The following is a 15469-nucleotide window of genomic DNA, read 5'->3' as shown; positions in this document are numbered from 1 at the left end:
CCTGCCCACGAACATTTCCATGCTGAATGGCTCAAGCCAGACACCATAAAACTGCAGACAGCAGATAAGGGTCATTCAGCCTCCAGCACTAAGCGCCACTAGCACTAAGAGCCACCAGACTTCAGGTTTCTCCATCTGGAGCTGACTCAACACAAACAAATCGACTTTCATAGGAAAATGTCTCAGCCCAGCCTCCCTGGTGCTTGGCAACCTTTGTGAAGGAGGGAACACCACCTTGCCAGGAAATGACAGCAGACGCCTCCTGAACGGTTGATGAGACAGAAGCAGCAGCCTTACAGCTGACCTGACCTCCTGTCAACTCCCTGCCCCAGGAAATATAAACTCTTGCCCCAGTGATGAGGGTCTCCAGTTGCTAAGGTGGAACTGGAATGAAAGGAAGAAATCAGAGTAGAAATAAAGATCCTGTCCCAGGAAAGCAAACAGGGAGTCCTGAGCTATAGCACTCCTTTGCAATGACTGTAACAGCACTGAAAGCAAGATCCTAACCAAGAATCACACCCAAACAGTGCATTCTGACAGACTGCACACAAGGCTGGAGTTGCAATTACTACAGCGATGTAAATTAAACCTATCATCTCATGCTTCATGTCATCATTCCCTCCTGCACTGAAAGTGTTCAAAAGGTACCTCTGCAATGGGCAATTTCTTCATTCTGACCCCCTGGGATCTGCTGGATAGTCCATTTGGTCCAGGCCATGGCTGAGCTAGATAAATCACTGCTCTGACACAGCCTTCATGCCAGGATCTGTGCTTCCCATTCAACACTGTATGAGACGTGTGATGGGAGGGGGGCACAGGACCAATATTCAGAGTTACTTGGATTTTGCTCCGAACCACTAGAAAAAGAAAGTTCTCTGCTGAAGGAGCTCCAAAAACATGAGAAACATTGCTGACAATGCAATCTCCATTGCCCAATTCTATTATTCCTTTTACAGATTTTACAGAAGGAAAGGTGTTGATTTTTCACCATCCTAGGCGTGCAAGTGCTCCCAGACACTGCGAAGTTAGCGTGACCCTGTGTACAAACCCTCACTGGGGCCCTTCTGAGGCAATTCCCAGCAGGCTGTTGTAGCACTTGCGTGTCAAAAGAAGCAATGAACTAGTGTGTGCATTTTGCTTATCATGCCTGCATGACAAATCCAGCCCACAGAACTTCGTATTTTCAGTGCAAGCTCAGCAGTCAGTGGTTAACACTAGAGCTGAGACACTATTTAGCATTAATGGGTTTGCAGCCAACTCCTTCTTCCATATGCTATACACAATCACTCAGACTCTGGCCACAAAGGAGGCTAGGAGATTTAAGGGGACATCATCAGATGTATTTATTTTTTAAGCTGTTACAAAAAGAACATTAAACTCCTGACATGAGATTGGGTTTGAACCTTCTTGCACTAGGTGCAAGACCTAGTTTAGATTTCTACTGCCTCCTTGCCCGTCATGTGTCATACACATTGGGCAGCAGAAGAATATTTTCTTTCTGGCTTTATTGCCTTTTTTTTTTTCCTCTCTCTCTTTTCCCTAACAGGATACTGCCTAGAACCAACTCCTGAAAGCTCCAGTCTGTCGAGGCTTTAGCCAGATGACCCTATTTAAGGAGTACTCACCATACCCAAGTCATCACAGGATCAGCAATTGCTGGAGATGGAGTAGTTGGAGATGTTTTACAACCACTAAGAACTACACTATGCTCAGGATCCTGGGAGGTGAACTCCCAGGATGGCATTGCCATTAGGAAGAAGCTGTACAGGGAAGTTCTTTAGTTTTTATAAAGCCTCATTAAAGCTCTTTCCTCTCTTGATTCCCGCTTTCTTGCACAGCTTTCTTTGCCTTTATGTTTCTGCAGGTAGTATTCCTTCATTTCTCGCAGATGGCACCTCTTGTACCATCATGATGTTTCTAGCTGTACCCAGACATTTGGGTTTGGTACAGCTGGCCTGTGGCTGTGCGGCTGTCTCCTCCCTGAAGACGGGAAAGGCTCAGAGTCCATTTTTCAAGGAAGGCTTTCTTGTTCCAATTTAGTCAACTTGAGTCAAGAATCAGCCAGGGAAATGCTAATCAAGTGACAGAAAAGGGTGACAGCTATAGGCTTAGCTCACAGTAAGTCATGCAGAGAGAGAAAGAAAGAATCCAGCTACTTCAAGCAATGTGCCAAATGCCACAGCATCACCACCAGGGCCCAGAGTCAACAGTGGCTGGCTTGGACAGAGTGTTCAATGGTTCTTTCTAAACCCATGCGTCCCCTCGGTGGTGGCAGAAGGCTCCAGTCACTTAGTACCAGGCTGAGGCAGATGTCAGGGAGATTTAATACATCATAGGCATTTGAGGCAGGGGGATGTATTCCACTAGGGCAATGTGCCTAGTTCTCTGCTGTGACAAGGAATGCAGTCTAGATCTTTATAGGAAACAGAAAATTAACAATGTCCAGGAAGAACACGGCCTATGTGAGCAAATAAAATATCTATGCATAAGCATCACAGAACTTCACATTTTCAAACGGTTAATTCCTCTTAGAAGCTTTCCAAGAACAATTTCTCTTCCCCATTATGTCTGTCGTTCTCCTGGCCCCAACTGTCTGCTTGCATGCGTGATGCCAGTCTGAACTGCCAGCATTTCCATTCCCTCTCAATAAACTCCCTTTCCAGTCCAGTGCTTGACAGGAATTGCAGCAGAAGGACTCATGCTGGCAGTGCCAAGGCAGAGATCCCTGCCGGGATGCACAGGGGCTGATTTTCAAATGGTGAGGCTATAGTCCTGCACATGACCAGAGACATTCCTCTCCCCTGAACACCTGCATACTCGGTGGCCTTGTCTGTACTTGTGTGTGCTCCCATTGCTGGGGCAGGCATAGACAAGCCGTAGCTGCAGTAAAACTCCTGGGTTCAGACAGCTGCATGGATTTGTTAAGCCAAGAGCCCAGCTGCACCAGCCTGCTGCCTTCTGATCAGCTGCTGAGGCCAAGACGGTCCAAGGTGCTGGGAGGCCAGGCTGGACTTGCACAAAGCCTGTTTGCAGTCAAGTCTAGTTCAGGCAGATGCTGTCTGTGCCCTCTGCACACAAGCTACCTACACAGATACAAGAGAAAATCAAGTCTCCCTAATGTTGTATGGCTCAAGTACTTGCCTGCTGAATGCATTTCAAGCCATCTTGTCAGCTCTGTACATTTGGAACTGATGAAAACCTCACCAAGCAAACTTGGAAACAATGTACATTCATCAAACCCTTCTCAATGCACCACCTTATCCACAGCCATTCCCTCTCTGGCTTTGCTTCACTGCTCTTGCCCCTCTTCTCTCTGTGGAGGCAGCTGAGAGTGTCTGTCCAGTTAGTGCCTTTCTAAATGACAGAGGGTCATTAACCTGTGAAACTCACTGCCACATAACACTTAGCGAAAGGCATGGACTTTACAAATGTGTTGAAGAGATGCATGAACTTGCAGAGCAGGACTGCTGAGACTAACGGGGTGTGAATCTAGGACAGGAGCTAATTATGGCCTGCTGGAGGCTAAGAAGAAGTGTCTCCAGTGCATAACTGTTCGTCATAGAGCTCCTTATCCCTATTTCTACTGCAATTAGTAGCAGGCATGGCCTGAGGCCACCACAGAGCCCTGCCTTCCCAGCCAGCATGTCTGATACGGGGTACAAACATTTCCAGTGCCACTGCAGCACTGAGACACAATAGATACAACACCACTGGTAGCAACTTGTCTGAGTGGTTTTTGAATTTACTTTCATGGTGCCAGCCAAGTGCTGAAGATGCCTGGTTAGTAGCAGGTACTCTGAAGACTCCCCTTTCCTTTCATAGGGCAGGAGCAAGGTCTAGTGGATACCTCAGGAAGGGAACCAAAATTCCATCAGAGTCAAGTCAGCCTTGTTTCGGTCTCACAAAGCCAGTGTCTGCCGATCCTATTAAGCTAAAGGGAAATGAACCTCTTTGATACTGCCGGGAGTAATCTTGGAAAAGACTCAACTGTGAATATGCTACCACTGTGCTCGTGCCATAGGAATGGCCCAGCTCTGCAGATGTTTGCAGGATTGCACTCACAGTCTTCCCACGCCACAGAAAAATATGACTGTGCAGATATGCTCCTTATGGTCAGATAAGGGTGGGAAGAGTTGCATACTTAGAGGGCATCACTGTAAGAACAGCGAAGGGGAATTGCAGAGGAACTTCTGACCTCCAGTTAGCTTGTGCTAATCTCCCAGGTCCTTGACTTGAAGGAAGCCATCTTGAACAGGGGAGCTAGTCACAGAGATACCCACAACCAGCTGCTCCATACAAACATCACCTTTGAACCTTAATGTCAACATTACCCCCCTTCTTGCAAGGTCAATAATTCATCGCACAGAGCTGCTAAGCAACATCTGGCCAGAGAGCAGGGTTGGATCATGTTTCATGATAGTGGTGAGGCTGCATATCTGCACAGACAGCAGCACTCCTCGAGAGACCGAGACACAACTGAGGGGGTGCCTTCAAGGGCACATCATAAATCCCTTTGCCGCACCCTTTGCTTCCTCCCCAGGAAAGTGGTTGGGCAAGCTGCCAGGAGATGGAGACCTATTAACCAAGTGTCATTTACAAAAAGAACAAGCCTTGACCACTGTCGTGACAAGAGGCTAAGACTTGTGCCTCTACGTCACTCCATACCACAGAGGTGGCATGGGATGGGAAGGGAGCCATGGGTCATGAAATGCCCTGTGCACTGCCATGCAGATCCAAAATGATCAGCTGAATATCTCCTCCATGCAAACATACCACAGGTACAATTGCAAGCACCTGCTAATCTGCTGTGCCTAAGCTAGGGGCTTGCTGATCTGCGACTTGAGCTACTGAGAAGATGCTACTTCCAAAAGAGACTTTTCAGTGATGAAGGTGCTTCAAACCCAGCTGAGAACCTGGAGAAAGCTTGTAGGGAGTCTTTGAAAATGAAGTCCAATCCTGAAAAAGCTGGGTCCTCATCAGCACTGGATGTTTCTTCTGCACAGCAGATCTCAGCAGCAGTTTGTTTACAAGGCTATGTAACCAACTCATCTGAGCAAGACAGAATGTAAAGCAGGCAATGTGGCTTTCAGCGCGTCTCAGATGCAGAAACAGCTAAGCAACATGACATATCGCCACGAGGGCTCAGTGACAGCAATAAGGTAGAATGGCACTGCTAGGAACACTGAATGCATTTATCTTCCATTCCCCCAGTGCACTAGGGACAATAATTGATAAGGCTGAGGAAAAGGCAAACATGCTAACAGAGAAGGAGACAAACAGGGCCTGAAAGAGCCAGGCTGGACTATTCACAGGGGATTGGAAATGGCTATGGCTCAAAGAGCACAGCAGTAGGAGTAGGAAGCTCTCCCCGTGGTGCAGGGAAGAGCCAGAGACTTGACAGGGCAGTGTGAGCAAGTGGAATGGCAAAAGGAGGTAGACAGTGAATACACACACATTCACACCCTTGAAACCAGGGCGTAGAACATCTTAAATACCAAACGGTGGTTTTCATCTCAGCACAGAGTTGCTGGAGGATGTGGGTTACGCAGCCATACTTTCCTGTATGGGTAAATGGTGATGAGCTACTCAGACTATCTCAGCTGTGGCTGTAGCTGCTGAACCCAAATGTGTTATAGCTGCAGCAGTAATAACCATCAAGGAAAACCTGCCTTCTTCTCCCAGGAAGTATCAATTTTCAGCTGTTCCCAGACATTCTCATCAGTCTGTGTGCCTGGAAATTTACAGCTGTTTTATCTATTCAAAGCTAATCCACATATTAAGAGCTCTGGGGCACTGTGGAGAAAACAAGAGTTTCCAGGCCAGCCAGCATGTTCTTCTGCCAGGCTGCAGGAATTCTGCACTGACTGGTTCAAGACTGGACACCTCCACGCCCTTAAGTTAAAGGAAGACCTGTTAGCTCCACAAGAGTTCAGCTAAATGTACTCAATGGAATCCCAGCAAGCAATAGGGAAATGGATTTGCACTGGTTGAGCAGATTTTGAATTCCTTCCTCTAGGCAAGGAAGAAGGCTACCTAGAAACAAAATTCCAACTCCTGCAGATCCTTGTCTCCAAAAGGTCTGCACTGGAAAGCATTACAAGGCAGGGATCTTCAGAAAGCATATTCATCTGTCACCACAGTTCGTAGGTAAGAGCTGCTGCAAAGAGTCTGGGAAAAATTAAACCTGCTTGATAGTTAGTGTTCAAAAGAAACGCTGGGGGAGAGCTCAGTTTCGCTCACACTAGACTGTCTGCTGACAAGCCAGTCTAGAGACATCCCCAAATTCACAGGTCTTGTCAGGCTGTGTGGGTCAGGCAGAACAGCACCAGTTTTAAGATCAAGATCTCTAAGGGAGCTGCTGGGGTCCCAAGCAATGCTCCAGCACAGCCTTTCACCATCTTTTCATACTGAAAGGCCATTTTTTAGGCAGCTGCCTAGGGCTAGTCACAGTGATGTCTGGAGCTGACACTGAGACATATTTGCCAAATGCAGGAGAGCATGTGTGCATGAGGGAATGTGGTGTGTTTGTTTTTTGCAATCACTGTGCTGTCTGCTGGCTCAGACTGCAGGGTTGAACAACTTCACTTAAAAGTACATTTCAGGGCAATGCTGGGCTCTTCCAGATCCGGCCCAACGAGAGGGGAGCAGAAATTTTGAGGCTGTTAAATGGTGGGGTGACAGTCAAGGGTATTACCTACCGTAGGTTTGTCTGGCTACAAGGTCTCTCCCTAGCTTGCTCTCCTGCACACAGAGTAGTCCTGCACACTACTCCAACCCATGCAGCAGTGGTAGATGAGAGGAACTGTGCTGCCTCTTGCAAAGTCTGCAGCTGTCCCATGCCTGGCTTGTGCAACTGCAGCCAGTTTGCTGACCAGCTGCCTTACTGAGTTTTCAGAGAGCACGAGGCTCAAGGAGGCATTAAGCATCAGGGAACATCAGGCATTGCTTCTGCACAAGATCCAAATCACACAAAGCCACTTTTCACACCATGACCTTCGGCTCTGCTTCCCTTCCCCTGTACTCATACATGCTGCATGCTTCCCCCAGAGCATCAGGCTCTCCTTCCAACACAGTAAGTGCAGCATTAGCTTTGCTCCCTTGCTTGTTAAAACTCTAAGAGAAGCAAAACCAAACCACGTGCCCCAGTGTTACCTCCTATGCTGGCAAATCTGTGAAGAACGTGCAGAAAGAGGAATTTATCTGAGCGGTGGCCACCCAGCTCCTGAGAATACAGAGCAACTCTTTCTTCCCACTTCTGTCCATGTTGGGCTTTGACTTAGACTGAGATTTTGGCTTCCCAGTGAAGGCCACATGCCCACAATAGGGAAAAAGAGAACAGAATAAGCCCAGGCAGGCTGCAGAGGGGATTCCAGGGGAAACAGTTCAATCCCTGCTTATCAGAGCTCTACAGATGATTGTCCTGTTGGAATTACAGGGGGTGCAAATCTGCAGCAGAGACAAAACTAGGCAAGCCACAGCAAACCTCCACAGCCAGCAACAAGGCCAAGATTCCAACATCTGGAGCTAGAGATTGGCATTGTGGAAGGGGAACATCTGCTTAGGGCAGCAGCACCATGTGTTGGGTGCCCTTCGCAATATCTTCCTCAAGCCAGCCCTGCTGGACAGATTTTACTATCAGGGACAGTTGTGCCTGAAGAAGGGAAAAATTAAAAGAATCATGTAAAACAGAGGCAATCGCAACGAGCTTGTAACTGAACATAAGCCATGCCCAAAAGCACTGATCCAGACAGAAGACAGACAGAGGGCATCCTGGTTTACAGCAGTGCAAACTCTACAGGTGCATGTACAAGGCAGAGCAGACTGGTCTGAACTGGACAGTAGAGGCTGGGCATGAGAGGTTCAGCTCTCCACCGATACCAGGCTTCCCCTTCATCTATGAATGCTCCAGCTCAGCATAGCTCCATTTGTACCAGTTCTCAGCAGCAGTGCAAACCCTGCATTGAAGGCAGGACCGAGGCATGGTGATGTTCGCACTGGGCCTTTCAGGCTACCAGAGCTACTCTGTGAGATGTTCCCTCCCTCTCAGACTGCTAATGGTCTTTAAATGCCTTTTAACAAGAAAAAGTTTTGGGCATTTGCCCAGCTGTGTCTCAAAGCCTCCTTGCGAAAAGGAAAAGCCCCAACTGAAACAGCCTGGCTTGGCTCCACAGAAGTATTTGGGGAGTTAAGCTCTTCTTTAGGTACTCAGCTCCGAGCGGGAACAATGGGAGTCAAGCACCTAATGCCATTGTAGTTTCTTGGCTTCTGATAGAAAGTCCTGGGAAAGAGAGCTGTGTTTGCCCTGGCATTGGAGGGGGGTTTGTGATGCTCTTTGTTCAGATGCTGACAGGAGGCAGCAACCAAGGAAGAAAATCCAGCCCATAATAAACATGAGCACCCCCAGTGTCTGTCCTTTCCAGGAGAGGGGCTGCCCAGGTGCTGACTGGCAGAAGACTGGTTTAGCAACTGCCTCTTTTCAGCATCAGTTTCGGGTCCCTTGGCCACTGTGTTGAGCGTTCAGTTTCCAGCCTCAAATTTGACTAATAGTAGCCAGAAGGTCCTGCCTGAAGGATCAGAAGCTGCTTTACTAGAGGCCTTTACTGCAGGATAAATTGGAGACCAAGGAAACAACAGAGGACATGGAGCCCTCTTCTCCATTACCCACATAAGGCTGCTTGAAAACATTGCATCTGGATGGGTCTTCACTTAAACAGGTTTCATGAATATGTCAACTTTTTGTAGAAAAAACAGAGGGTCTCTCTGTGGAAAGCCCAAACTGTTTGGGTGCGAAATTTTGTTTCTTTGCTTTCTTCATGAAAATATCAGCTCCCCTGTTCCAGTTTTTTCCACCAAATGGAGTTTTCCAGTTTGTAGCTATCTCTACTCAGAGACCGGTGGATGACAAACATGCCAAGGCTCACGCAGTGAGAGATACGCACCATTTCCTGCCTGCCTGGGACTGGCTGCAGGCTAGGCAAGAGGGAGAGGGGCAGGGCCCCGCTCAACCAGGAGAAGGGGGCCGGGCTGTGCCCCTGGGCTGCAGCTTCTCCCTGGGCCACATATGCTCTTAGTACCCTGCTGGTGCTGTCTTACATCCTGGGGAAAAGAAGTCATACCTCTTTTGCCCGTGGCTAGTCAAAATACACTAGTTGAGGAAGGGGAAGACCAATGGTATAAATCCCTTCAGATTTCATTTGGACCTTGGGTGTCCAAGGATAGCATGATTCTAGTCCTGCCCCTAAATCTTTCCCATTTAGAGTTACCCCCCTTAAATTCCTGCAGGTGAAAGCAAGGGCAAAGCAGAAAGCCCAGGCATAACATGCTTCCACAGAAAAACAGCCATGCTGCGACGCAAGAAAGATGCAGCACCAGCAAAGGCTGGATCCACCTCACAGAACGACTGAGACACAACTCTCTCCTGCAGGCACAGAGTTAACTCCCGGGCACGCTAAGCCCTGCTCCTTCCCCCCTCCCAAACCTCTTGCATGTATCAGAGATTCACAGGAAACTGTACGAAGCCAAGAAGGACTAAAAAGCATTCCTCATGAAAGGGCTGGCCCTCGGGAGCGGATGGACTTCATCACTACCCCACATTTCAGCACTGAACCGGGCAGATTACTCTGCCACAATGGTCATGGCTACAGCATTTCGTGCTTTCTTTAAACATGGCAGATCCAAGGGCTTTCCAGCCTGCATTGCCCAATGCCTCTGCTGACAAACATCTCTGTACTTTGAGCACTGCATTTGTGTGCTGGCTCCTGCAAGGTTAGTGACTGCCTCTTGGATTTCATATTGCTGAGAAGGGGAACCTGAGCCGGACAAAATCGCCCCGCAACAAAAGGAAACTAAACAAAATGAAACCAAACCCCAAGACAACCTTAGAGGGCCTCTTTGATTTCACATCCTTGGCTGTGCTCGCAGAGTTTGCTAGAGCAAAGGCAGCTTGGCCTTCGTTATCTGGAAAGCTGAAGACATGTGTCAGCCAGCTGCAAACATGACCCAGCCTCAGAAAGCCTTTGCTGGCAGAGCCACGTTCGGGTCCCAAGGGGTGTACTGTGCATGGGAAGCGTGAGCCGTGCAACACGCATCCTCCAGGCTGCTTTGGTGATCGCTTGCTCTCTTTTGCCAGCAGGCAGCCATTGGCAAGGAGAGGTCAATGCCCCAGTCCCTCCAATGTCATCATGCTGCTGCTCTTGCCACTCGCTCACAGAAACTGTGGTGCAATATTTGTTATGGGGAAAGGATTTCCTCTCCCTGGACAACAAGTGGGAAAATCCCATGCCTGCTGAGTCAGTGGGGAACCTGCTATTGACTTTGGTGGTGCCTGGATCTCAGCCTGAAAATACCTTCAAAAACTGGGGAGGAACTGTGATCTAAAATAGGCTTTCCTCCATTCTAAGAAAATCCCTAGTTTGAAAAGGTTCAGACAGCTATAGTATCTATGTATATAAGTAGCTTCATTCAGGCTAGGTCTAGGTGGCTTTGTGGGTTCAGAGACTAGTGCTCTGTGGGACCTCAGTCAAATCACTTATAAACTCTGTGCCTTGAAGGGACAAAGCTTTAGGGCCGTTGACCAAGCTGACTGTGACAGTTTGCAAAAGCAACCAGTGATTTTGGATGCCCAGAAAACTTGAAAGGCCAGTTTTGTAAAGATCAGCAGGCCCAAATCTCAGAAGCAGAGATCAGTGGGTACTAAAATTACATACCTTTTAAGGCACCTTAAGTTGATGACTGAAAAAAGCAATGTAACAAAATTCAACAGACACCTCAGAAAAGCCTGGCTGGGCTCACATAATTGAAGCTGTCCAGCCAGTTCACTTCTCATTGGGTGGGTGATCCCTGGGCTGTTAGCTCTGCATCAGGCAGAGGTGAAAAGCCTCAAATCTCCACACTTCCAAATGCTCCTGAATTCTGAGTTATTTCATATCTCACTGCTAATGCCCCTGGTCTATACAGCATTATCCTGTGAGCATGGGCGTGTGGACACTACCTGTGGGTTCCTCTTGCCACATGCTTCATCATTAGTTTGGCAGGAGGTTGTGACTGTAACCTATGATGTTCAGCTGGTGTACCTCAGCCACCAGACTGAGCTCCTTCCCTGGGAAAGCAAGAGCTTCTCCAGCCTGCCAGCTGCTAAGAGAGGTTTGGGTGGGCAACAGAAACCATCCCAAAGCTGGCAAGGTGCGGTGGCAATGGGGATCTCTCATATCCACCATGGCACATCAGAAAGCCATACTAGAACCATACCAGAATGATGAGGGAGTTTCCTACTTGTGATATCTGCTGCATACCAGTGGTGTGGCTTCTGGCACTGCTACATGTTGTCCTCCTCCTGTGACCCCTCCTGTGACCCCCAGTCCTCATCCCTCAAGCTGGAGAAGCAATAACTCTGCTCCAGGAAGAACTGGAAGGGGCTTTGCTCTGTCAGAGATGAAACCGGCTGATGTGAGAGTGGATCAGGACAGAGAGAGGGGCTTTGCTGCCTTTCCCATTTGCAAATCTGTCTAGTTCCTTCTCTAAAGGCTGGAGTAGTATCACAACCTTGGCACTGTTAGGATCCTAGTTCTGGAATCTGTTGTTGTGAAGGAGTTAGATCAAAGGCAGGGTACATCTAACCTGCAAGGCCCCCTGGAAGCCCAATGATTCCTGCAGATGTAAAAGAACATGAGAAGTGCAGAAGCCAGCAATAAGCAAGTGCTGCTAAAAAGACTTAAGAAGTAATAGCTGGATGGTGAAGTCGGACAGAATCAGAGCAGAAATAAAGCAACATTTTGCGCTTAAGTTTTTTTCCTTCCTTCTTATTGGAGAAGGTGATTCAGCATTGGAACAAGCTAGAAACAACAGGAAGTGGAGCACTGCCCGTACCTTAGGCTGCCTCTGCGCAAGATCTGCTTTTGTCCCCCGCCAGTCACCTCTGTCAGGCACAAGTCATTGGATTTGATACAGGAAGGACTGGGTGAGAACGTAATAACCTGCGCTCTTACGCAGGGATCTCTTGGGGTCTTACTGAAAGATCTCACCATCCTTCCTTGCCTCTAGCACCCAAAGGTGCCTCCTCCTCAAAACACTTCTGGGATCATTCCCTGGACTGCAAAAGGACTTTTTGTTGAGCAATGTCAGTTAGAACCTTGAAAAGGGAAAAATTATGTAAAAAACTTCCTATAGCATGTAATCACCTTTCATTAGGAAATACAGTCTTTTCAGATGGCAGAGCTGTTTATTAACCACTTAGCAGACTGCAAGTTCATGCACACATCCCTCTGACCCCGGCTAGCAGCCTGAAAAATGCCAGTTCTCTGGAGGTCAGTACAATTTGCCTACTCGGTCTTCCCAAAAGACTCCCCACGGGGGTGGCCCCCACAGCATATTCAGTTGAGGTTGGCAGACATTGTGGATGCAGAGAAATACAGGGCCTTACCATCTTCCACTCACCTCACCTTTGCCTCCTTCAGATATTCTTCCTTCTCTCTATCCCACATCCATGCTAGCATAGTCATCCCCAATTCTGCTGGAGTTGCTAAAATCCATATAGTTCTCCCGAGAGCAGCAATAACCAAACCTTTCATGTAGATAAGGGCCAGCAGCCTCCAGCATTACTGTTGTGCCAGTCTAGACATACTATGACCGGAGTTAGATGAAACAATGGTCAGAGATCCCCACTGCTTATTCCCACCTTCTCCATACAGAAAATGTATGGTGTGCAAAAGTCAGTATAGCCACTACTAACAATACACAGTCCCCAGAAGAGGCAGCAGGGAAAAATCAGCTCAGAAGATGGATTACTGATGCTGAGGCCAGGTTGGATCTCCTGGATTGTTGTGGGCTGACACCAGTGCAACCAAGTCCCTGAGGAGCTGAATCCTCTGAGGGAACACATAACTACTGGCACCAAGCTGAGATCTAAGGTTTGACAAGGAGCCGAGCATACCTGCTCACAAGTCCAGATGCAGGAGGGACTGGAGATGCTGAAAGATCACTGTTCCAGTCAGACCTCGTAACTGTTCACCATGTCAGTGTTTGTAAACTCTGACAGCATGCTTGGCACATGTTTAATGCCTTCTTGCAATGCACATATCTTGCTTTCAGCCATGTGCCTGTTAGTCTGGAGTAAGACAGCTGAAGGCTGATAGGACAGAGAGGTCACCACAGACCCAAAGTGAATAGGGGACAGTCCATGTGCTGAAGCTGCACCTCATGGCCAGGGGAGAACGGGCTGCACTGTGTGTGTTAATGGGGAGCACAGTCCCTGGGAAAGCCAGACCTGAGAAAGAAAGCTAAAGTAAAGTAACCAGGGGTATGAAGTCAGTGCACGCTTAAGCACACAAATCCACATGTGGATGCTTTCCCTCAAGGAGCAATGAGATTTTTCTCACCTTTCCCGAGTGCCAGTGAGGTTTGCAAATCCACCCAGGCCTGTTTCTGCCTCTGGTAGGTACAACGGGGGATTCTGCCATTGACTTCAGTACAAACAAATTCAGCCCAGCACCAAAATAACTAACTTGGAGGCTATTTAGGAACTGGGTTATTTCAGCACACGCTGGTGTGTGGGTGTTCCTATTGCAGAACAAGAAAGTCTTATTTCAATATAGCCACTGAGTTTGGTGGAGTTCGCTCCACGCACAGAACTGTACTGACACAGTTAAAAGTGGGAACTGCAAATGAAGGAGTTAGTTTTTGCTCCGATGCCCAGTTAGATGAACCCTTAGTGGTTTTCTAATTAAAATGTGCTCGTTTATATTGTCTTTCCTCCCATGTTGTATGCATTGATTTCCGGACAGGATGGATGAATCTTCAGTAAGTTACATGTAACCGGACCAAAGGTGGCCCAGGAAAGGCAACCTGCAGAATCTTGCAGAAGAGGGGAAGAGGATCTGACTGCTCCAGAGGGGACTTGTAACACTGCTGCTTTTTCTAGCATTTTTTTTCATTAGTATATAGAAACCAAATGACACCAGACAAGTAGAATTCCAAATAACCTCAAGGCAGCCATCACTTTAAAGATGACACTTCTGTCTGCAAATTGTTTGCCTATTATTTTAACTAGTAACTTCTAAAATTCAAGTAATTGGTCTGTTTGCTTTCCCTTGAGCTAAAAGAAAAAGAAGCAGTTTTTAGCTTGCTTCTTTTCTGTATTTGATAATGATCTCTGCAAAGTGCCTTTCTTCTGCTATTGTGAATATTTCACTGAGCTAAAGAGGAGAGAAAATACTGCAAATCAGAAAAATACTATGGGAAAGAAATGGCATAAATATGGAAGGTGGACACAGGGAGGCAACTATATGTCTAGAAAACAGCCAGATTTTAGACAACATGAATGTCACTTTAATCCACCTCTTTTGTCAACCTTAAGGGGCAAACCTGCAGTTGGTGTTCATCATTCTGTCAATGGGCTTTCACTGAGAGTAGGAGACAGATAGCAGTAGTTTACACCAGTTAAGGATCTGTATTCCAGACCTATGACCATCTACAGAACCTTTTGAAAATGACACTTATCCCATATTAAGGGAATAGATTTGCAGACTGCTAGGGGTTTTGCATTTCCAAAAAACTCACCTGATCAGGCTGTGGCCCAGCACCTCTCACGATAGGGTTCAAGATCTGAAACCCCCCTCAAACCATTGTGAGATGCTATCACCATTACTGTCACCTGGTTTGCCCTGACCTGCTGAGAGCTCTACGTGGAATTATGCTGAGATCACGCACGGGATTAAACTCAAGTAAGCACAGAAATGTCTGATGACTCAGACTCACAGAAGTCTTCTTTTAAAAACCAGGAAACCCTGAAATGAGCTGGATTTTCCAGTCAAATACTAGAAAGTGAACCCAATGTAAAATGCAGTCCTCTCTCTGTTAGGAGCCATGGATATTCAAGCTGATTCAGTGCTGTACTTTTTACTGAATATTCCCAACATTAAAATAAGTTGGCACATATTATTTGTGTGAAAAACAAAGGTCTTAAGGAATAAATACTGATTGCAGTCTGCTGGGATTACTGAATGCATTTGATAAACTTCACATGCTATTCTAGCAATAACAAACGCTCACGCAAACCTAATTCCTTTTCAGTCTTGGATTATTCAGACAAGTCCTTTTAGTTTTAAGAAAAGAACATTAAAGTGATGGAACAGTCCATATAAAAAGGAAAATTGCATTTCATTTAGTCCATGCTGATAAAATTCCACTAACATTTCAGTCAAATCAGTCTTTTGAATTTTAAGGTCTAACTTTAAAGGCCCCATTGATGGATTGCTGCTGTAATCAGAACCCATTAGTACATTGTTAAAACTACAGGAATTACTCAATAACGTCTCTTAGGAAATAGGAACTAATTTACAAAGAAGAGCAGAAATCAGGCAGGAAAATAAATAACCCTTCCAGTACAAAACAGTTTACATTTTAGTTCTGTTATTACTGAATCGTTCTCAGCATCGACAATATTTCTAAGAGCAGACAGTAAAGATGTCCCTTG

At 46.9% G+C, this 15469-nt stretch overlaps 1 protein-coding gene across 1 annotated transcript in view; it reads right to left on the bottom strand.

The window, feature by feature from the left end:
* The window catches only part of CHST13 (carbohydrate sulfotransferase 13), a 39180-nt gene that overhangs the window by 22826 nt on the left and 885 nt on the right, over positions 1-15469 (bottom strand). The gene's annotated exons all lie outside the window — the stretch shown is intronic.

This window comes from Apteryx mantelli, chromosome 12 (genome assembly GCF_036417845.1).
Source record: "Apteryx mantelli isolate bAptMan1 chromosome 12, bAptMan1.hap1, whole genome shotgun sequence".
Taxonomy (NCBI): domain Eukaryota; kingdom Metazoa; phylum Chordata; class Aves; order Apterygiformes; family Apterygidae; genus Apteryx; species Apteryx mantelli.
Note: the sequence above shows the minus strand (reverse complement) of the source record. Positions and strands in the feature narration are given on the sequence as shown.